The sequence below is a fragment of the Thalassophryne amazonica genome, chromosome 4 (assembly GCF_902500255.1).
Source record: "Thalassophryne amazonica chromosome 4, fThaAma1.1, whole genome shotgun sequence".
Lineage (NCBI taxonomy): Eukaryota > Metazoa > Chordata > Actinopteri > Batrachoidiformes > Batrachoididae > Thalassophryne > Thalassophryne amazonica.
Genome location: NC_047106.1, coordinates 95,574,924 through 95,599,543, shown reverse-complemented (window position 1 = coordinate 95,599,543; position 24,620 = coordinate 95,574,924). Strand labels below are relative to the sequence as shown.

General features: G+C 43.7%; 1 protein-coding gene and 1 long non-coding RNA gene across 4 annotated transcripts in view; one reads left to right on the top strand and one right to left on the bottom strand.

Moving 5' to 3' along the window:
• schip1 (schwannomin interacting protein 1) overlaps window positions 1-24,620 on the bottom strand; it is a 1,140,784-nt gene that overhangs the window by 820,457 nt on the left and 295,707 nt on the right. The gene's annotated exons all lie outside the window — the stretch shown is intronic.
• LOC117508507 overlaps window positions 1-24,620 on the top strand; it is a 39,135-nt gene that overhangs the window by 3,269 nt on the left and 11,246 nt on the right. The window contains exons 3-4 of the long non-coding RNA XR_004560110.1: window positions 17,109-17,175; window positions 17,828-17,835. This is a non-coding gene — a long non-coding RNA (uncharacterized LOC117508507). The remainder of the gene's footprint in view (window positions 1-17,108; window positions 17,176-17,827; window positions 17,836-24,620) is intronic.

Sequence of the window (24,620 nt, the reverse complement as noted above, 5' to 3'; positions counted from 1 at the left end):
AGAGGGCTTGGAGGATGGCTCTATCAGTCAAGTCTCCCTGGGGTCCTTTGGCTAACCAGCCAGCCGGCGCCATCTCTGCTATCACACTCACATCCTCATTGCTCCTCCTCTGCTACAGGGACACAGAAAGTGTCAGTACAATCTGTGTTTGCATGGACGAGATAGCAAAACGCTTAGACAGGTGATGTTATCTGCAGCCATTTCTGGCTACTCTTGTCTTCTGGCACCAGTGCATAGATTTGTTGGCATGTATTGGGACTCATTGCCTAGACACAGGCCATGTTGTCCCTGAGTGACCCCATACGTATGAGAGCTGGCTGGAGCGCCAATATGCTCGCTTATACTAACCCAATTGCACACAGAGTGGTTGTGTCTGCTCCGGGAGTTCGGTTAATGACCGTCAGTGTCAAAGACAGATAGGAGAGGAGCTGCATACTGAGAAAGAGCAAATGGAGCAGGAAGAAAGTGATACACAGCATCAAAGTTGTGAAGGTAAACAAACAATCCATGAACAACAGCATCTACACAGAGATTAGAAAAGACTAAAAGTTGCAGGATTTATGTCTCTATGTCACATTGTTGAATACAGTCATGTGTGAAGGTAAAGTCTGTGGAAGCCTCGGTCTGTTCGTCTGGGGTTAGTCAATGCAGACAGCCAGCTGTAGAAAATGAGGAGTTACCAGTGGCAAAGACATACAACACATCCGCACAGCCACAGGCACAAAGACACACATTTCAGAGGTTGTCTGGGCAACAGAATGAGCATTCGTGTGGTGTCAGGCCAGAGCACCACCCTGGAGAAATACAATTTGGACTATAGTGCAGATGTGTGTCCTATTAATTACACAAATTGCCACAAACTGCCTTTGTGTGTGAATTAGACATGGTGTGCTGTGAAAATAACAGCCAGCAATGCTCATTAACTGATTCTCTATGGGAAGATGAGGATTGGTGACTGTTAATGACCCGGGTTCAGAGATATAATGACATTGCAGACATAGACTGTAGAAGAAATAAAGATGTCCTATATAGATCCTCACACCATCAAGACAATGCTAATTTTCAGATTCAATCACAAGAAGCAGATGAGAATCTAAAGTTCCCCGTGGTCCAGGGTACCAGCTTTATGTTGGTTACGTCACCAGCCAAAATTGGTACTCGTTTTGAGTTGGCATATACACAGTGCATCTGGAATGTATATTACTAATGTATATTAGTAAATTTAGTGTTCAGTCCCATGTACCATAAAACTCGACTAAACCATCATTGTATAAATTGTATGTTTTTGTATAGTTTTCCATGAAATAAACACAGTATATAACCGATTTTGTATAACCAATTTTCGTTCACATCGGACAAAATTAACATCCCATCTGACTGCAATATATTCCCATTGAAAACCCCCTCGCATATACCGGACAGAGCAGTCTGGACGTGTACCTTAACAGCGGTACTAAATTAAGGTTCTGCACTGATATTCACTGATTCAAGGAAAGTGGGACTGAAGTCATTTCCGTGATTAAATCCAGACCATTTATTTTGTTCAAACCATGCTCAGACATGGACCCACAGTCTGATGTGCACCTGCTAAATCAGGCACAGCAAAAGCCTGTGATTTGACACTTTTCTGGTTTCACTGTTTACTCTCATATTGTAATAGTTTTTGCAGCACGCATGCTGATACATTTCGATAATGGATCAAATGCGTTTGGCAGGAAAGTCTGCAAATTTACAGCACGAAGTCAGAAAAACAGGAAATTGTACAATTTACCTTTGAATTGGAGATGATTATTGTAGAAAGAAAAACTTGTTGAGGGCCAAATTAATCCAGAATAAAGCATAAGCAATGGGGAACGTTAAAACTGTCACGCATGTCGACGTCATGAAACGGAGTTACAGAAGCATAAATCAGATTTTAAATTAATTAAATAAATCATCATAAATTGTAAATTTATGTAAACTTGATAGCTTAACTACAGTGGCTTGCAAAAGTATTCAGCCACTTGGTATTTCACACATTTTAATTTGTTTATGGCATTTCAAATACAAACAGTAAATCTTGGTGGCTTTCCTCACTCTTCTTCTTCTTGCACAGTCACTCAGTTTTTGAGAACTGTCTACTCCACACAGAGTTACCACAGAGAGCCATAGTGTTTGAATTTCTTCATAACTGATGTAAATAAAGTTCAAGACATATTCAGTGACTTGGAAATGTTCATGTATCCATCCCCTGACTTGTCTGAAGAAAACTGGCAATTAAACTGATTATTTACAATTATTATACCAAAGGGGCCAATTACTTATGCAACCCATCATCTTTGCTTTTATATTTTTAATTAATTTATATCAAGTTGTAGAGATTTACTTTCAGATTGAGTCTAAGGAAGACAATTTTAGAAATTTTTATATTAAGAAGCCTGATTTACTTTTGGTATTCAAAATGCCATAAATAAATTAAAATGCATGAAATACCATGTGTTGAAATACTAATACTTTTGCAATCGACTGTATTTATTTTGCTAGTACGTGTACCTGGATGTGTTGCTGTATGTAATTAACTGATAAAAAATGTTGAAAACATAAAAGGTTAGTTTAGTAGTTCAGCACAATTGGCCCCAAAATGGCAGTTGTCACTACTCTCTGTATTAAGGGACTCCGGTTTCCTCCAACCATGACGCCTGGCATTCATGCCAAAGAGTTCAGTCTGTCTCACCAACCAGAGAATTTTGTTTCCCATGGTCTGAGAGTCCTTCAGCTTCCATTTGGCAAACATGGGCTGCCATGTGCCTTTTACTCAGGACTGGATTCCATCTGGCCACTCTACCATACAGGCCAGATTGGTCCTCCTGGAAGGTTCTCATCCCTTCACAGAGGAATACTGGAGATCTGGGAGCTCTGACAGAGTGACCAAAAGGTTCTCGGTCACCTCCCTGACTAATGCCCTTCTCCCCCATTTGCTCAGTTTAGACAGATGGCCAGCTTTAGGAAGAATCCTGGTATTATACTGTATATGTATACACACACACACACACACACATGCACACACACATACTAGTGTGTTGCCCGTAGGGATCCCCAGGTTCTAGATTGGGTAGTGTTTATAAAATAGGTAGCTGACATTTTTTAAGGGTCGAAATAAATTATGCAGAGTTTCTGTCATGAGTTGGAATGGCGTGTGAGTCCAGAATGTAATTATCAACATCCATTGTTCAGTGTTGTTAGTTAATATCCATAGTTTCTCCAAAAATATTAGTCCTATCAATATTCCAATTTGGCAGCGTCCATCCAAGACCCAAAATACATAAGGATACCAAACAGCAAAGGTCAGCTCTCCCTAATTTGTCCATGATTGACTTTCCATGCATGCTCACACACACGAACGCGGAGCTTTTTGTCTTTTTTTTTTTTTTGCATTCTGCCACAAGCGGGCGCTTTTACCATTACAGACCCATAAATGGAGATGGTGGTGAAAGACATCAAACTTTTCACTCATGGTAAAGGCTACATGACACTTAACTAAACTGACTAAACCAACTGAACTACAACAACACAATAAATTAATAACACTAACAACACTGTTAAACTAACATAAACCACAATAAAAACATTTAAAACCCCAAAACCATAAACTCCCATGGTGCATTGCAGCACAAGATCCATTGTTCACTGATAGCTAATATCAATAATTTTTCCAAAAATATTAATCATATGAACTTTCCGTTTTCGCAGCATTCATCCTTGATCTAAATAATAAGCATACCTAATGGAAAATGTCAGCTCTGCCTAGTGCGTCCTCATCAAGCTGGCTGCTTTAGTTGCTGTTCATCGGCGTACTATCCATGAGAAAATCATCCAGAATATCCATATTGGGACCAAAACACACTTCTCGCCTTTTCATCTTTTCCTCTGCGGACAGCTTTTTTTTTTCCCTCAGTGCGGACAGTTCTTGGGCTGTGCGCGCTATGACGTCAGTTATTTACGCACAGCGGGTGGGTATAGCCAGGTAGCGTTGACGTAAATCTACGATACCGACCTAGCAACACCTCGGTAAAGTGATAATAATATATAATATATAGCTACTGAATTTTCATGCAGTAAAATCTTGTGCAGCTCTCATAGAAGTGGCCCCGTTTATGGGGAATTTGGGTTGTTGATGTTGCACTGCATTAAACTTGACAGAGTATTAATTAGGGTTGTAGTGGTAATTGCAAAAAGTACCAAAAAAAAAAAAAAGGAGTGAGTATTTGGTGCCCCCTTTGGTGCCTGTGCATATGGAGAGTTTTGACTGTGTGACAGCCAGGACGTCCAATATGCAAGCGCTTTGACAATGAAAACTGATAACTTCTTTTGCCGCATTCTACTTTATGTGTGCACTCTCACTGCTTTGACATTTGCTGGACTAGAATGTGCATGTGAACGCCACTTTACCATAGGAACAAAACTGATATGGATAGTTGTGCACATCGATTTTTTTTCGCATTCAAGATAGAGGAGTGCTCCTCCCTTTTTCCAGCAGCATTTCCCCTGTGTAGTCACCACTCCCATCTCCTCAGGTGGGCCATAACCAGAGTTGTAAACCTAGCCATTAACATGCCAGCACAAACACACAGTAAAAGTGATCCTTTTACAGCACCACTCAGTACTGTGTACCTATCCTCCTCTGCAGCCTTGCACAGCCTCACTGTGCTAACGACTGCACTGGAGGGTGCACAGCAATATATATGCAAAGGGCTGAAGGTAAATAAAGTGCATGCATCTATAAAGTCTCTTTTATAGTGTATTATGCTCAAATGGAGGGATCAGCATTGTTGCCTAATAACACTGTAAAGGCATTTGTGGATGAAGCTGTAAAAGACATGCAGAATAAGGAATACAAGCTCCCCGAGGGCCTTTTAGCCTCAGTTGTATATGGCCGTATTTGAAATTTTATTTAGCATCCAAAGAAGGTTTGTTAAAGTGTATTCAGCATTATTTGCTTGTAATGTGTTGTCATGTGCGATAAGTAAGGTGAAGATCACGATGTGACAGTTGTTTCCATACAACTGTAAAACCTCCCACAAACCACCAGTTAAACAGACACATAAGAGAAGCTGTGAAGCCTTTATATAACTTTACACTGACTACACAGGTTGGACAGCGGACAAACTGCAAGCTTCACACGCACTCCACACAAACACTAAAAGCTAGGTCTGAGCTGTGAGTTAGGGCTGGGGCTGTCCATTAGCAGTGGTCCATTGCTGTTTCAGGCTTAATGAAGCAGAAAGCCGTAAGGAGGAGAAAGCCTGCAGACCTGATTAATGAGGGAAGCAGAGAGGCGAGAACAAGAGGAAAGAATGAGTGGTGAAAAGCAAAGAGAAATAACGCATAGTTTGAAGTGATAGCATAAGAACTTAAGGTTAGAGAGACTGTGCTTGACTGCTAATTGATGCACATAATCTTGCTATGTGAAAAGCTTACTTAGCCTTAATTCCTTCAATACAGGCCTGATTGTGTTTAAAATGAGGACACAAGAAGGGGCAAGAATCTGTGGTACACAGACTTGGGAAGAAATAGATTAGATTAAAAACTGCGGTATTGTATCACTTCCTGTTCCGGAGCACAGCGGTGTTTTTCTGTATCTGTTAGCTGTTTAATCTGCGCAGTTAGATTGATCTAGTTACCTAGATAACGATTTGTTTCACAGTGTAATCTTCACATGCCTTAACTAAAGCACTCCCTCTGCTGAATCACCTCTAAATTATTTACACATTATTCACTTTGTGTGTTTTTAGGAATCCGCTAGCTTAGCCGGTTTAGCATGGCGGCTTCTCCTGTCTCTCCCGCACTTTTCTGCTCTGGGTGTGAAATGTTTAGTTATTCCTCGGCCTCCTTTAGCAGTAATGGTACTTGTAATAAGTGTAGCTTATTCGTAGCTTTGGAGGCCAGGCTGGGTGAAGTGGAGACTCAGCTCCGCACCGTGGAAAATTCTACAGCTAGCCAGGCCCCTGTAGTCGGTGCGGACCAAGGTAGCTTAGCCGCCGTTAGTTTCCCTCTGGCAGATCCCGAGCAGCCGGGAAAGCAGGCCGACTGGGTGACTGTGAGGAGGAAGCGTAGCCCTAAACAGAAGCCCCGTGTACACCGCCAACCCGTTCACATTTCTAACCGTTTTTCCCCACTCAGCGACACACCCGCCGAGGATCAAACTCTGGTTATTGGCGACTCTGTTTTGAGAAATGTGAAGTTAGCGACACCAGCAACCATAGTCAATTGTCTTCCGGGGGCCAGAGCAGGCGACATTGAAGGAAATTTGAAACTGCTGGCTAAGGCTAAATGTAAATTTGGTAAGATTGTAATTCACGTCGGCAGTAATGACACCCGGTTACGCCAATCGGAGATCACTAAAATTAACATTGAATCGGTGTGTAACTTTGCAAAAACAATGTCGGACTCTGTAGTTTTCTGTGGGCCCCTCCCCAATCGGACCGGGAGTGACATGTTTAGCCGCATGTTCTCCTTGAATTGCTGGCTGTCTGAGTGGTGTCCAAAAAATGAGGTGGGCTTCATAGATAATTGGCAAAGCTTCTGGGGAAAACCTGGTCTTGTTAGGAGAGACGGCATCCATCCCACTTTGGATGGAGCAGCTCTCATTTCTAGAAATCTGGCCAATTTTCTTAAATCCTCCAAACCGTGACTATCCAGGGTTGGGACCAGGAAGCAGAGTTGTAGTCTTACACACCTCTCTGCAGCTTCTCTACCCCTGCCATCCCCTCATTACCCCATCCCCGTAGAGACGGTGCCTGCTCCCAGACCACCAATAACCAGCAAAAATCTATTTAAGCATAAAAATTCAAAAAGAAAAAATAATATAGCACCTTCAACTGCACCACAGACTAAAACAGTTAAATGTGGTCTATTAAACATTAGGTCACTCTCTTCTAAGTCCCTGTTAGTAAATGATATAATAATTGATCAACATATTGATTTATTCTGCCTTACAGAAACCTGGTTACAGCAGGATGAATATGTTAGTTTAAATGAGTCAACACCCCCGAGTCACACTAACTGCCAGAACGCTCGTAGCACGGGCCGCGGTGGAGGATTAGCAGCAATCTTCCATTCCAGCTTATTAATTAATCAAAAACCCAGACAGAGCTTTAATTCATTTGAAAGCTTGACTCTTAGTCTTGTCCATCCAAATTGGAAGTCCCAAAAACCAGTTTTATTTGTTGTTATCTATCGTCCTCCTGGTCGTTACTGTGAGTTTCTCTGTGAATTTTCATAACTTTTGTCTGACTTAGTGCTTAGCTCAGATAAGATAATTATAGTGGGCGATTTTAACATCCACACAGATGCTGAGAATGACAGCCTCAACACTGCATTTAATATATTATTAGACTAAATTGGCTTTGCTCAAAATGTAAATGAGTCCACCCACCACTTTAATCATATCTTAGATCTTGTTCTGACTTATGGTATGGAAACTGAAGACTTAACAGTATTCCCTGAAAACTCCCTTCTGTCTGATCATTTCTTAATAACATTTACATTTACTCTGATGGACTACCCAGCAGTGGGGAATAAGTTTCATTACACTAGAAGTCTTTCAGAAAGCGCTGTAACTAGGTTTAAGGATATGATTCCTTCTTTATGTTCTCTAATGCCATATACCAACACAGTGCAGAGTAGCTACCTAAACTCTGTAAGTGAGATAGAGTATCTCGTCAATAGTTTTACATCCTCATTGAAGACAAATTTAGATGCTGTAGCTCCTCTGAAAAAGAGAGCTTTAAATCAGAAGTGCCTGACTCCGTGGTATAACTCACAAACTCGCAGCTTAAAGCAGATAACCCGTAAGTTGGAGAGGAAATGGCGTCTCACTAATTTAGAAGATCTTCACTTAGCCTGGAAAAAGAGTCTGTTGCTCTATAAAAAAGCCCTCCGTAAAGCTAGGACATCTTACTTCTCATCACTAATTGAAGAAAATAAGAACAACCCCAGGTTTCTTTTCAGCACTGTAGCCAGGCTGACAAAGAGTCAGAGCTCTATTGAGCCGAGTATTCCTTTAACTTTAACTAGTAATGACTTCATGACTTTCTTTGCTAATAAAATTTTAACTATTAGAGAAAAAAATTATTCATAACCATCCCAAAGACGTATCGTTATCTTTGGCTACTTTCAGTGATGCCGGTATTTGGTTAGACTCTTTCTCTCAGATTGTTCTGTCTGAGTTATTTTCATTAGTTACTTCATCCAAACCATCAACATGTCTATTAGACCCCATTCCTACCAGGCTGCTCAAGGAAGCCCTACCATTATTTAATGCTTCGATCTTAAATATGATCAATCTATCTTTATTAGTTGGCTATGTACCACAGGCTTTTAAGGTGGCAGTAATTAAACCATTACTTAAAAAGCCATCACTTGACCCAGCTATCTTAGCTAATTATAGGCTAATCTCCAACCTTCCTTTTCTCTCAAAAATTCTTGAAAGGGTAGTTGTAAAACAGCTAACTGATCATCTGCAGAGGAATGGTCTATTTGAAGAGATTCAGTCAGGTTTTAGAATTCATCATAGTACAGAAACAGCATTAGTGAAGGTTACAAATGATCTTCTTATGGCCTCAGACAGTGGACTCATCTCTGTGCTTGTTCTGTTAGACCTCAGTGCTGCTTTTGATACTGTTGACCATAAAATTTTATTACAGAGATTAGAGCATGCCATAGGTATTAAAGGCACTGCGCTGCGGTGGTTTGAATCATATTTATCTAATAGATTACAATTTGTTCATGTAAATGGGGAATCTTCTTCACAGACTAAGGTTAATTATGGAGTTCCACAAGGTTCTGTGCTAGGACCAATTTTATTCACTTTATACATGCTTCCCTTAGGCAGTATTATTAGACAGCATTGCTTAAATTTTCATTGTTACGCAGATGATGCCCAGCTTTATCTATCCATGAAGCCAGAGGACACACACCAATTAGCTAAACTGCAGATTGTCTTACAGACATAAAGACATGGATGACCTCTAATTTCCTGCTTTTAAACTCAGATAAAACTGAAGTTATTGTACTTGGCCCCACAAATCTTAGAAACATGGTGTCTAACCAGATCCTTACTCTGGATGGCATTACCCTGACCTCTAGTAATACTGTGAGAAATCTTGGAGTCATTTTTGATCAGGATATGTCATTCAAAGTGCATATTAAACAAATATGTAGGACTGCTTTTTTGCATTTACGCAATATCTCTAAAATTAGAAAGGTCTTGTCTCAGAGTGATGCTGAAAAACTAATTCATGCATTTATTTCCTCTAGGCTGGACTATTGTAATTCATTATTACCAGGTTGTCCTAAAAGTTCCCTGAAAAGCTTTCAGTTAATTCAAAATGCTGCAGCTAGAGTACTAACGGGGACTAGAAGGAGAGAGCATATCTCACCCATATTGGCCTCTCTTCATTGGCTTCCTGTTAATTCTAGAATAGAATTTAAAATTCTTCTTCTTACTTATAAGGTTTTGAATAATCAGGTCCCATCTTATCTTAGGGACCTCATAGTACCATATCACCCCAATAGAGCGCTTTGCTCTCAGACTGCAGGCTTACTTGTAGTTCCTAGGGTTTGTAAGAGTAGAATGGGAGGCAGAGCCTTCAGCTTTCAGGCTCCTCTCCTGTGGAACCAGCTCCCAATTCGGATCAGGGAGACAGACACCCTCTCTACTTTTAAGATTAGGCTTAAAACTTTCCTTTTTGCTAAAGCTTATAGTTAGGGCTGGATCAGGTGACCCTGAACCATCCCTTAGTTATGCTGCTATAGACTTAGACTGCTGGGGGGTTCCCATAATGCACTGAGTGTTTCTTTCTCTTTTTGCTCTGTATGCACCACTCTGCATTTAATCATTAGTGATTGATCTCTGCTCCCCTCCACAGCATGTCTTTTTCCACAGCAAATCCAAGGTGGATCTGCATGTTGAATTGGCACAATTTTAATGCTGGATGCCCTTCCTGATGCAACTCCACATTACATGGAGAAATGTGGCAGGGGTGGGTTTTGAACCGGGAACCTTCCACACTGAAACCAAGTGCACTAACCACTTGGCCGCCACCCTACAATTACCGTACAAAAATGTAACTACATTCCATTGGTTCCATTTTTTGTATCCTAATTATTATGTAACTATATTCCAGCAGTTACATGTTTGCATCCTAATTATGGGTGTACCACTCTGTGTACACGGATGCGAAGTGATACTCAACACTGCATAGCACAACAAAAACAGAAGATTAACAATAAACTAAATGTAATAACTAATGGAATAAACCAAACTTTAGTCATTCTGATTTGTACCATACTTTGCAATTTTCTGATGAGGGCCTCATTGTGCAAGATACATCCCCCCATTAGAAATCGATTTGTAATGCCTGAGTGGACAGCAGCGCCGACTGATGCCTGGGAAGTAATGTGAAGTGGCTAACTGTGTACTGGTTCATCTTAAAAAGTTTATTTACATTTAGTGAGATAATCATGAAAACATTAACTTCCATAGGGACCATCCCCAGACACATCTAATGATGTTTTCACCAATTCAGTGACAGCAAGAAGTGGTTTATTCTGAGTGTTTTTTGATTGCCCCGTACAATGGTATTACAACCCCAATTCCAATGAAGTTGGGACATTGCGTAAAATGTAAATAAAAACAGCATACAATGATTCGCAAATCCTCTTCAACCTATATTCAATTGAATACACCACAAAGACAAGATATTTAATGTTCAAACTGATAAACTTTATTGTTTTTGTGCAAATATTTACTCATTTTGAAATGGATGCCTGCAACATATTTCAAAAAAAGCTGGGACAGTGGTATGTTTACCATTGTTACATCACCTTTCCTTCTTACAACACTCAATAAGCACTTGGGAACTGAGGACACTAACTGTTGAAGCTTTGTCGGTGGAATTCTTTCCCATTCTTGCTTGATGTATGACTTCAGTTGTTCAACAGTCCGGGGTCTCCGCTGTCGTATTTTGCGCTTCATAATGCGCCACACATTTTCAATAAGCAACAGGTCTGGACTACAGGCAGGCCAGTGTAGTACTCGCACTCTTTTACTATGAAGCCACGCTGTTGTAACACGTGCAGAATGTGGCTTGGCATTGTCTTGCTGAAATAAGCAGGGACGTCCCTGAAAAAGACGATGCTTGGATTGCAGCATGTGTTGCTCCAAAACATGGATGTACCTTTCAGCATTGATGGTACCATCACAGATGTGTAAGTTGTCCATGCCATGGGCACTAACACACCCCCATCCCATCACAGATGCTGGCTTTTGAACTTTGTGCTGGTAACAATCTAGGTGGTGTTTTTCCTCTTTTGTCCGGAAGACACAACGTCCATGATTTCCAAAAACAATTTGAAATGTGGACTCATCAGACCACAGCACTCTTTTCCACTTTGCATCTGTCCATTTCAAATGAGCTAAAGGCACAGAGAAGGTGGTGACATTTCTGGATGTTGTTGATGTATCGCTTTCACTTTGCATGGTAGAGTTTTAACTTGCACTTGTAGATGCAGCGACGAACTGTATTAACTGACATTGGTTTTCTGAAGTGTTCCTGAGCCCACGTGGCAAGATCCTTAACACAATATCGGTTTTTAATGCAGTGCTACCTGAGGGATCGAAGGTCACGGGCATTCAGTGTTGGTTTTTGGCTTTGCCGCTTACGTGTAGAAAGTCCTCCAGATTCTCTGAATCTTCTAATTATATTATGCACTGTAGATGATGGAATCCCTAAATTCCTTGCAATTGAACATTGAGAAATGTTGTTCAATGTTGTTGGACTATTTTTCACGCAGTTGGTGGTGATGGTCTAGTGGTTAAGGCATTGTGCTTGACACCAGAAGATCCTCGATTCAAATCCCAGCCTGACTGGAAAATCACTAAGAGCCCTTGGGCAAGGTTTTTAATCCTCTAGTTGCTGCCGGTGTGTAGTGAGCACCTTGTATGGCAGCACCCTCTCATCGAGGTGAATGTGAGGCATTTGTAAAGCACTTTGAGCATCTGATGCAGATGGAAAAGTGCTATATAAATGTAGTCCATTTACTATTTATTTACCTGCAAAGTCTGATCAACATCAGATCTGACATTTTTAAGATATCTTGCAAAAATACATACATAATAGTTACATAGCAATTAAGGTGATCACAAAAATATATGCCTACAGCGGTTTAACTAACAAAACATTGAACAAAAATCTGTCTAATCACACCTGTGTAGCTGCTGTAGATGAAAGTAACTTTGACTATAAGTGCAGAACAGATGCAGTTGCCTTGTTTTTTCCAAAAATCCACAATCTGTTAAAATTCTGACTCAAATGACCTTTCAACCATAGACGGACGGATTCATTCACTTTCTACACCCGCTTACTCCAATTAAGGATCACAGGGGGCTGGAGCCTAACACAGCAGTATCGTTTCCATTGTGCCAAGTTATATTTGTACTGTCACATGGTGACTTAGGATTAACCCTTTTTACACGCGCTCATCACAAGTCAACAAAATACTGTTCGATATCAAGTCAAGTCTGACAGCAAATGCGGGTGCCTCACGTTGCTGCATCCACCACACTACAGAACCACCCCAGGTCCTGGATACCAACCACCCAGGCAGATAACCAACCCATCCCCACCTCTTAGAAGTAACAATCTATCTTCCACAGCCTGGTGAAATGGACATACATCCTTTTGGCCTTCTGCAGTTGCTGGGATCCTCAACACTGTGGAAAACAGTGCAGGGATTTTTACCTTCCGTGCTTAACAAATGTATATGAACATCTTAACATCATAACTACTCATAATCATAACCCTCACTGCAATACAAGCAAACTATGTGAATAAGAAATAGGAAATCACTACTTATCAGTGTGGGCAGCATGGTGGCTTGGTGGTTAGAACTGTTGCCTCACAGCGAGAGGTCATGGTTCAATTCCCACCTGTGGCCTTTCTGTGTGAAGTTTGCATGTTCTCCTCGTGTTTGCGTGGGTTTCCTCCGGGTGCTCCGGTTTCCTCCCACATCCAAAGACATGCGGGTTAGGTGGACTGGCGTCTTTAAATTGTCCGTAGGTGTGCGAGTGGGTGGGAATGTGTTTGTTTGTCTGTTTGTGGCCCTGTGACAGACTGGCGTCCTGTCCTGGGTGTACCCCGCCTTCCGCTCTATGACTGCTGGGATAGGCTCCAGCCTTCCGCGACCCTTAATTGGACTAAGCGGTTGAAGATGAGTGTGTGTGTGTGTGTGTGTGTGTGTACACTCATCTGTGTTCACAAAATGCTGAATCCCATGTTACAACCACCTCTTTATTTTCAGGTTAAAATGCAAATTATAGTAACCGACATGGAGAACACTGGGGCCAAGCACATTTTTGAAAGGACCAGTGGGCCTGTGGCTCCACCCCTTGCCCCTGTGGCTCCGCCTCTTTCCCCTGTCGTATCTCTACTAAATTGCTTCTTGAAAGTGTTTAAAAGTTGCTTGAATAATATTGATGCCATGGCTCTCTTATCACTCTAGAAAGCCTGGTTCACTTCTCCTCAGTTCAGCAGGAAATGATTGAGGTCACAGTCCAGTTAACCGCGAGCTGTCCTCCACCATTCGAGCCTCAAGTAGAACCACCCACCTGTGCCGAACCTTTTAGGACGGATATGCACACACATACATACCACTAAAAATCAGTCACCTGTGTGGAGCCGAGCAGCGAGCTTCAGGCATTAGCTGCGTCAGGCTCAAGCTAAAGCTTGGCTATGCTCTAAAAAGCAGCAGCAGGAACGGCACGACAGGAAAGCAATGTGGGTGTTCATTAAAACAACCAGCACCATTCACACGGAGAAACAAGGCCATAAAAGCAATTAATCTGCCCATAAACAAGCCATTCAGCCTGTCCAACACACCCACAAGCACACGGGCATGTCAGTGGGAGCAGGGAGGAGAGGAAGGGGAGCCGCAGCTCTCGCGCCTCCGCTCTTTCTCATTATCTCCCTCCTCCTGGTTCTATTCCTCTCAACTGTTCAGATAAATCCAAAGATCTAAAGGATTTTAATCTAAAAGGCGTCTGTTATCTAAATCCCGCAGTGTTAAATCGCACTGATAGGTTCAGACAGAGAAAGATAGTAAGGAGACAAACATCACACGTGCTACAGATCAGGGGACAGATAAGGTGAAATGATCTGCATCGCTATCTGGACTCAATCCAAAGTCCAAGAACACGGCTAAAGCAGCTGTAACAGGTAACATTTGAGCACATACAGGAAATGAAAGTATTAAATTTTGACAGTAATTAGACCTGATATTTGGAATAATTTGTTCCTTTGAGGACCATGATGGTAATGGGGCACTTAATGTCACATACATCTCTTTAGAAAGAACGAAATACGACTGTGTTTTTCCGTAACTGATTTAAAAAAGTTCCAAATCACAGGATTGAGAAGTACCTAAATACACAATCTAATCAGGACACAAAAAATATAACTGTAATCCAGTATATTTCAAATAGATTGTCAAAACGAACACATTCACCCTGTGCTGCCCTAGGCACAGTTCACATGGAGATGGGTTCAGGTGTATTTACAAAAGTTTTGTATCATATTGGCATTTCACCCACACAAGACTGGTGTTTTCAGAGCCCAAAACCACTACCTTTTTGAACACAGGTGCCAGAGTGGATAAATCTGAAAGCGTTGGATTTGCATTATCGTGTGGACAGCCTATAGGGAACTTTTCTGACATTATGATGTAACAGCCCTGCCTCTGTAACCTCAGCTGCTCATAATGACATGTTGTTGTTAACAGTGTAATTTAACATACTTTTTTTGTGTTGGTGGATCGATCCTTAATGTGATTTATTTTCATCGCTAGCAGAGTGCCAACGATGGCTGTGGTGAACGCCAGCAACCCAGAGCAGACAAACACAGAGGGACTTCATTATTTATATACACAAGCAATTTTAACAATAAAGAATTCAATTATTTCAATGTCATCTTCCAAAACAAGGGCATTTTATGTGGTTAACAGTTTTTGGCAGGCTGTGATGAATCCGGCTGAAGGGACGTAACAGATCACATTAAAAGACTTTATCGTTACTCCGCATGCTGCTTTGTAAAACTTAATGGGCCTTTCAGATAGCACACTTTGGACGTGGCTGTTAATGTGCGTCAGTGATGTCAGACACGTCAGAAGTAGCAAGGGGGGTGGAGATTGCTACGTCACACTCTGGCTGGTTCCTCCACAACTCAAAAAAAGCTGAGTGATCGCCATCTTGCATTTGCGTCTGTATAACCACAAAAAAGCTTTAAAACACAAGCAGTAGAATGATCCACCCATCACTCTGATGGGACAAGGTTTGGGTGGGATCCATTGATCCGCAACAGCGGGCTGACACGTAGTTCAGGCCTCATACCCGTGCAGAGCGACACAGGCAGCCGGGATAATGGAGCGGACTGACTCAATCCAAAATTTCCCACTTTTTGAATATTTACAATCATCCAGTTTGACCAATGGAGCTTAGTTCTGCAGCTTTATCGAGGTGAGAATAATAATAATAAAAAAACAAATGTGACATTTACTGTACTTCTGAATGATCGGCTAACGTTAGCTTAACCTTTTAGTACAGTTGAGCTGAGTGAGCGCTTTTTGTAAATGGTTGCGTCTATTTTTAATTTTACCAAATAAAGCTACAGCTTTTTTCGGAGACCACAAAAAGCTCAACTTTAAATAACAGATTTTTTTCGGGTGTTTTTTGTTTTTTGTTTTTGTTTTTACACTGTTTAGTGTTTCTTGTATTTAATATTTTTTTTTATTTGTCCCAATCAGGAACATTTGCTGTGCAGACAACCTAAATGCAGATGCACTTCAAAAACTTTGATGAGCTGAACACCATGAAGTCCAGCTGGAAGAAAACGTCTCTGCTCTTCAAAATGGGAAAAAAAAGTGACTTCAACAACAACACCAGAGGTCAAAGCTGAAGAGACCTTCATCTTGTTAAATGTCCCAAGAATCCAGCATAACATCACCTGCTTCGAAATAAAAGTCTCTTTAAACAGCAACTATTTTATTGTTTTTTTAAAAAGCTGTTTCATTTTATATTTTAACAAAAATGAATGGCTCATTAAAAATGTCCATGAAGTCAAAGTTAAGTCAAAAGACATTTGCACAGGTAGAAGCTCTCCCCTTATTGCGCACAAGTTTAAAACATTCACAATCACTCGTCAAATTCATATTTTAGAAATGACTCTGTCCTGATCACAACATTAAAGGCAATCATATATTCTGACGTAATTACAAGTTGAAATGACTCAATTTAAAAAATGATTTCATTTCATTTCTAGGGTTGGGACCAGGAAGCAGAGTTGTAGTCTTACACACCTCTCTGCAGCTTCTCTCCCCCTGCCATGCCCTCATTACCCCATCCCCGTAGAGACGGTGCCTGCTCCCAGACCACCAATAACCAGCAAAAATCTATTTAACCTTGCTAAAGTGTCAGCTTTCTGTTACTATTCCTTATGTTAACGGGTCAGTTTCGACCCGCGTCTTAAATCAGCCAAAAAAAATGCCCCCAAAACAGTGGTTTATTAACCAATTTGTTTGTTGCCTCTTGGTTACCTTGTTAGGCTTCCATATCCATGAAAACTTTGATTTTAATATTTCTGGTGTGGCCCCCACAGCCTTTCCTTTTACAGCATACCTCTCTTTTTAAATTAAAAAAAAAGGAAAAATGAAACCTAAGAGAATTCTATAGATAAACAAAAGGTTCTTATGTTATCTTAGTATTATTAAGACGTATTAGAACACATTTCTAAAATAAATTTGTTTCATTATTTTGTTATTTTAATATTATTAACTATAGTTACATCTAGGGTGTTACGGATCAGTTTTGACCCATATATATTTTCGTCAAAAAAAAGAGAAAAACATTTCTTTTCAAATATAGAACTTTAACAAAAATATAAAATGAAAAGCAGGATAAGTAATAATACAAAATATAGATTCAGAAAAACAAAATTCAAAATGAAATGAATCAGGTTCTAGTTCCAAATATAATCTTTGTGTGCAGGTACATGCATGCGTGTGTATTTGTTTAGAAGCATGTGTGGCAAAAAGTGGCACTTTTAGTGTGTTCTTTGCAGATATATTTTTTGCAGTTGAAGCACAGTGTGTTTGTCTTTCTGTCCTTATTGCTAGGGCACACCTGACACCTCTTGCTTTTAGAATCAGGTGGCCTCAGTGGAGTTGTGGGTGTGCTGGTTGATGTTGAAACAGGGCTGGCTGCAGCTGATGATGTGGTCGGAGTGCTGGATGAGCTCTGCAGCTCTCTGACAATGGTTCTAGCGGCTGGGTCTCGGGGCACCCGTTCCCTTCTCTCAATGTGTGGCTTGACAAGCAAACTTCCTAGCTCCTCAAGAAACATTCTCCGCCTGTTGTTTTTGTTGGAGTTCCACCCTAAGTGGATGTGGGTCCACAAGACAAATGCATTGTATGCGGACACATCTAGGATGTTGTAAAACACAACCATTGGCCATCTCCTGGTCATTCGCTGGCAAGTGTAGGTGGCAGTCAGCTTGTCCAGGTTGTCCACTCCTCCTTTGTTTTTATTGTAGTCCAGGATTATTACAGGCTTTTTGTCACTTCTTGTTGACACAGCTGCATCTTTGTGAAAAGTGGACATAAGTACCACACTCCGTTTTTTTTGGGGACAGTATAAAACAACAGTCTCTACGTACCCACGTAGAGACACGCCCACCTGGATGACCAAAAAAAGGTCATCCAGGTGGGTGTGTTTATCCAGGTGGGCATGTTTTTCCAGATGGGCATGTCTCTACATGTCTCTACATGTCTCTCCATGCCACTACATGCCCATCTGGATGGCCTTTTTTGGTCTTAGGAAGCAGAGTATGAGGGACTATCAATAAAAGTAGTAGGGATAAATGGGGATGTTTATTCAGTGAAGTAGATAAACAGGTACAAAAAGAAGCCCCTAACATATTTATGACAGAGTTAGTGAGGTCACAGTGTGTTTATGATTTCAGTTTTGACACTGAATATTGGTTAATAAGCTTATATCATAACTGGGTCAAAACCGACCCCAACAGCCCAAAGGTCGTAATTTTCAAAAGAGCATTTATAATTTAGTGAAATTATTTTTCTTTTTTTTCTTTTGTTTAAATAAAGGTTCCTGACAAAGTCAAAAAGCCTTGATGCAAGAAACATATTTAAAAGGCACTTTCTGTTGTGTGGGCCACTGAAGAGGAGGTACTGCTGGCCCACCACCACCAGATGGCGCCCTGCTTGAAGTGCGGGCGTCATAGCAACCGGGAGTGACAGCTGTTACTCGTCATCAGCATCAGCTGTCACTCATCCACATCATCACCACCACCTTAAGGCCGGACTGCAACTCCACCTCCCCGCCGAGAAATCAGCTACCATTCAGGTAACTTCTCTGCTGACTTTCATTAAGTAATAATCTGAACTTCTTTGCAGCCGTTTTCCTGTGGTGTGTCCTTATCTGTGGGATTGGCGTTTGGTGTGGACTGCGACGGCTTCGCCTCACACCCCAAACCAGATAAGTGGTTAAACAGGAGCTGCACGAGTGTGTGATTGGAGGTGGAGGTGCTCCCTCCTTAAAGAACACTGACTGTGGGATTACTGAGTGTGCGAACTCACACTCATCAGTACTGTCTCTGTTCTCTGCCAGCAGTACCGGGTCTGACTGCTGAAGACAGTGGCCACCTGGGGCGCAGGGCTTGGCGGCTCCGGTCTTCTTCAGATCCGTTGGTGGTGGAAGCTGTGTGGGATCCGGCTCTTCTCTCGCCAGACGTCTTCTATCGTCGAGCCTGCCCACACGTCACCTCGTGTATAATTGACATTCCACCATATTGTTATTGTCTGTACTTTGTTGTGCGATTCACAACATTAAATTGTTACTTTTTGGCTTATCCATTGTCCGTTCATTAACGCCCCCTGTTGTGGGTCTGTGTCACGACACTTTCACAACAGGATTTCTCGGCCAGCATCATGGATCCCGAGGGGCGTCAACCGTCGCTTGAACAGCCAATGGAAGAGCGAGGTGCACAGGCGCCAGCGGGAGGCGTGTTAGGTGAGCTGCAGCACATCTTAACCGCTTTTACTGCTCGGTTGGACTTAGTTACCGAGCAGAGCGTTATTCTCAATCGTAGGATGGAGGCTCTCATCGGCCAGGTGGAAGCGCATGCTCAGGGCGCTGCTGCAGCACCTCCTCCCGCTGACCGTATGCCAAAGACAGGCATTCCACTGGTCGTTCAACGAACCCCCCCACCTTCCCCTGAAGCATACATAAGCCCTCCGGAGCCGTACGGAGGCTGTGTGGAGACGTGCGCGGACTTCTTGATGCAGTGCTCGCTCGTCTTTTCACAGCGTCCCGTCATGTACGCGTCACACACTAGCCGGGTGGCTTACGTTATAAATTTGCTTCGAGGAGAGGCATGCGCCTGGGCTACGGCGCTCTGGGAGCAGAATTCACGGCTCCTAACAATTTACACTGAGTTTGTGAGGGAGTTCCGACAGGTGTTCGACCACCCTTATAGAGGCGAGACCGCTTCAAGCGTGCTGCTGTTGATACGACAGGGGTGTCGGAGCGCAGCGAAGTATGCAGCGCGAGCCGGGTGGAATGCTGTTGCGCTCCGCGCCGCCTTTGTAAACGGACTGTCTCTGGTCCTTAAGGAGCACCTGGTGATGAAGGACGAGCCGCGGGATTTAGATGGGCTTATCGACCTGGTTATACGGTTAGACAACCGATTAACAGAACACCGACGGGAGCGAGACGAAGGGCGTGGTCAGGCACAAGCCGTCCCTCTTCCCCCCAGGTCCGAAAGGGAGCCATCTTCCCCACGCTCCACAGCCAGGGCTCTCCACGTGACGACAGCTCCCCCTGCTGACGTTGCTATGGAAACGAGCAGGGCCAAAGAGCGATCAGATCAGAGACAAAGGAGGCTGATCCGTGGAGAGTGTTTTCTCTGCAGCTCAACCGAGCACACACAGAGAGAATGCCCCAAACGGTCAAAACAGCAGCACTCGTCCTTAGAGACTGGGCTAAGGGTGGGTCACAACACCCACGCGGGGAGACCCCGACAATCTGCACGTATCCCAGTCACGATCCTGAGTGGGGATCTAACCCTTCACGCCCCAGCAGTGGTGGACACCGGGTCAGAGGGGAATCTGCTGGATAGCACATGGGCAAAGGAGGTTGGGCTCCCTCTAGTGGCCTTACCGTCACCATTGTTGGTGCGGGCACTAGATGGCACCCTTCTTCCACTAATCACACACCAGACACAGCCAGTGACATTGGTTGTGTCTGGGAATCACAGGGAGGAAATTGTGTTTTACGTAACACCTTCTACTTCCCGAGTGATTTTGGGTTTTCCATGGGTGTTAAATCACAATCCCCGGATTGATTGGCCGTCTGAGGTTGTGGTTCAGTGGAGCGAAACCTGCCACCTCGAGTGTTTAGGATCCTCGGTTCCATCCGGTGTGACAGCTAAGGAGGAGGTTTTAGTCCCCCCCAATCTGGCGGCGGTGCCAGCCGAGTACCATGACCTTGCTGACGTCTTCAGCAAGGATCTGGCACTCACGCTGCCCCCACACCGTCCGTACGATTGTGCCATTGATTTGATACCTGGCGCTGAGTACCCATCCAGCAGGCTGTACAACCTCTCACGTCCGGAACGCGAATCCATGGAGACCTACATCCGGGACTCGTTAGCTGCCGGGTTGATCCGGAACTCCACCTCCCCGATGGGTGCTGGTTTCTTTTTTGTGGGCAAGAAGGACGGCGGACTCCGTCCATGCATTGATTACAGAGGGCTGAACGAGATCACGGTTCGCAACCGATACCCGTTACCTCTGTTGGATTCAGTGTTCACGCCCCTGCATGGAGCCCAAATTTACACGAAATTGGATCTTAGGAATGCTTATCACCTGGTTCGGATCCGGGAGGGAGACGAGTCGAAGACGGCATTTAACACCCCGTTAGGTCACTTTGAGTACCTGGTCATGCCGTTCGGCCTCACCAATGCGCCCGCGACGTTCCAAGCGTTGGTTAACGACGTCTTGCGGGACTTCCTGCATCGGATTGTCTTCGTATATCTAGACGATATACTCATCTTTTCTCCGGATCCTGAGACCCATGTCAAGCATGCACGTCAGGTCCTGCAGCGGTTTTTGGAGAACCGGCTGTTTGTGAAGGGCGAGAAGTGCGAGTTCCACCGCACTTCTTTGTCCTTCCTGGGGTTCATAATCTCCTCGAACTCCGTCGCCCCTGATCCGGCCAAGGTTGCGGCGATGAGAGATTGGCCCCAACCAACAAACTGCAGGAAACTACAACAGTTCCTCGGTTTTGCAAATTTCTACCGGAGGTTCATCAAGGGCTACAGTCAGGTAGTTAGCCCCCTGACAGCCCTGACCTCCACAAAAGTCCCCTTCACCTGGTCGGATCGGTGCAAAGCCACGTTTAGGGAGTTGAAACGCCGGTTCTCGACTGCACCGGTTCTGGTGCAGCCCGATCCCAATCGCCAGTTTGTAGTTGAAGTGGACACCTCTGACTCAGGGATAGGAGCCGTGCTATCCCAGAGTGGGGAGTCCGACAAGGTTCTCCATCCATGTGCCTACTTTTCCCGCAGGTTGACCCCAGCTGAACGGAACTATGACGTCGGCAATCGGGAACTTCTTGCGGTGAAGGAGACTCTTGAGGAGTGGAGACATCTGTTGGAGGGAGCATCGGTACCATTTACGGTTTTCACGGACTATCGGAACCTGGAGTACATCCGGACCGTGAAGCGTCTGAACCCCAGGCAAGCCCGCTGGTCGCTGTTCTTTGGGCGTTTTGACTTCCGGATCACCTACCACCTCGGGACTAAAAACCAACGATCTGACGCCCTGTCCTGGGTGCATGAAGAGGAGGTCAAGACCGAGCTGTCAGACCCCCCTGAAACCATCATCCCCGAGTCCACTGTCGTGGCCACCCTTACCTGGGACGTGGAGAAGACCGTCCGGGAGGCCCTGACACGGAGCCCGGACCCGGGGACAGGTCCGAAGGACAAATTGTACGTCCCACCAGAGGCCAGGGTTGCGGTCCTTGACTTCTGTCACGGTTCCAAGCTCTCCTGTCATCCAGGGGTGCGAAGGACCGTGGCAGTGGTCCGGCAGCGCTTCTGGTGGGCGTCTATGGAAGCCGACGTCCGGGAGTATGTCCAGGCCTGCACCACCTGTGCCAGGGGCAAAGCCGACCACCACAAGGCCCAAGGCCTCCTCCAGCCTCTGCCCGTGCCTCATTGCCCCTGGTCTCACATCAGCCTGGACTTTGTCACAGGCCTCCCGCCGTCCCAGGGCATGACTACCATCCTCACGATAGTGGACCGGTTCTCCAAGGCGGCCCACTTTGTGGCCCTCCCGAAGCTCCCGACGGCCCAGGAGACTGCAGACCTCCTGGTCCACCATGTCATGCGTCTGCATGGGATTCCATCGGACATTGTCTCGGATCGTGGTCCTCAGTTCTCCTCCCAGGTCTGGAGGAGTTACTGCAGGGAACTGGGGGCCACCGTCAGTTTCTCGTCGGGTACCACCCCCAGACAAACAGGCAGGCATAGCGGACGAACCAGGAACTGGAGCAGGCCCTCCGCTGCGTGACCTCCGCGCAAACGCCGACGGCCTGGAGTAACCATCTGGCCTGGATCGAGTAACGCTCATAATAGCCAAGTATCGTCTGCTACCGGCCTCTCCCCGTTGAAGTGTGTTTGGGGTACCAGCCCCCATTGTTCCCGCTAGTGGAGGGAGAGGTCGGGGTGCCCTCGGTCCAGGCCCATCTGAGAAGGTGCCGTCGGGTGTGGTGTACCGCCCGCTCTGCCCTGCTCAAAGCCCGGACGAGGGCCAAGAACCATGCAGACCGCCGGCGTATTATTAGACGGCATTGCTTAAATTTTCATTGTTACGCAGATGATACCCAGCTTTATCTATCCATGAAGCCAGAGGACACACACCAATTAGCTAAACTGCAGGATTGTCTTACAGACATAAAGACATGGATGACCTCTAATTTCCTGCTTTTAAACTCAGATAAAACTGATGATATTGTACTTGGCCCCACAAATCTTAGAAACATGGTGTCTAACCAGATCCTTACTCTGCATGGCATTATCCTGACCTCTAGTAATACTGTGAGAAATCTTGGAGTCATTTTTGATTAGGATATGTCATTCAATGCGCATATTAAACAAATATGTAGGACTGCTTTTTTGCATTTGCGCAATATCTCTAAAATTAGAAAGGTCTTGTCTCAGAGTGATGCTGAAAAACTAATTCATGCATTTATTTCCTCTAGGCTGGACTATTGTAATTCATTATTATCAGGTTGTCCTTAAAGTTCCCTGAAAAGCTTTCAGTTAATTCAAAATGCTGCAGCTAGAGTTCTGACAGGGACTAGAAGGAGAGAGTATATCTCACCCATATTGGCCTCTCTTCATTGGCTTCCTGTTAATTCTAGAATAGAATTTAAAATTCTTCTTCTTACTTATAAGGTTTTGAATAATCGGGTCCCATCTTATCTTAGGGACCTCATAGTACCATATCACCCCAATAGAGCGCTTCACTCTCAGACTGCAGGCTTACTTGTAGTTCCTAGGGTTTGTAAGAGTAGAATGGGAGGCAGAGCCTTCAGCTTTCAGGCTCCTCTCATGTGGAACCAGCTCCCAATTCGGATCAGGGAGATAGACACCCTCTCTACTTTTAAGATTAGGCTTAAGACTTTCCTTTTTGCTAAAGCTTATAGTTAGGGCTGGATCAGGTGACCCTGAACCATCCCTTAGTTATGCTGCTATAGACTTAGACTGCTGGGGGGTTCCCATGATGCACTGAGTGTTTCTTTCTCTTTTTGCTCTGTATGCACCACTCTGCATTTAATCATTAGTGATTGATCTCTGCTCCCCTCCACAGCATGTCTTTTTCCTGGTTCTCTCCCTCAGTCCCAACCAGTCCCAGCAGAAGACTGCCCCTCCCTGAGCCTGGTTCTGCTGGAGGTTTCTTCCTGTTAAAAGGGAGTTTTTCCTTCCCACTGTCGCCAAGTGCTTGCTCACAGGGGGTCGTTTGACCGTTGGGGTTTTTCCGTAATTATTGTATGGCTTTGCCTTACAATATAAAGCACCTTGGGGCAACTGTTTGTTGTGATTTGGCACTATATAAATAAAATTGATTTGAATTGATTTGATTTGATCATGACGTTTTTGTCACATAATATACAATCACGCTGCAGTCATTGTTAACTCATCTCCTGTTGCATTTATAATAAACATTTGTATTTATTTACAGTGTCTGTTTTTTCTGGTTGAAATGAGATATGAATAATTTGTATCTGTCTAAAAAAATGTCCAAGGTTCCTTATGCTAAACAAGAAATCATCTAATCGGAAATATCAGGTAAGTTGTGGTTTTAATTTACAGCTGAAGAAAGGTTTCAAAGAATCTTTTTTTGTTTGTTTTTTGTTGTTGTTGTTTTTTTTACTATTTTAATTACAAGTGCTATTTTAATTGCAAGTTTTTTTTACAGTAATTAGAAATTAATTTTAGGTTAAAAAA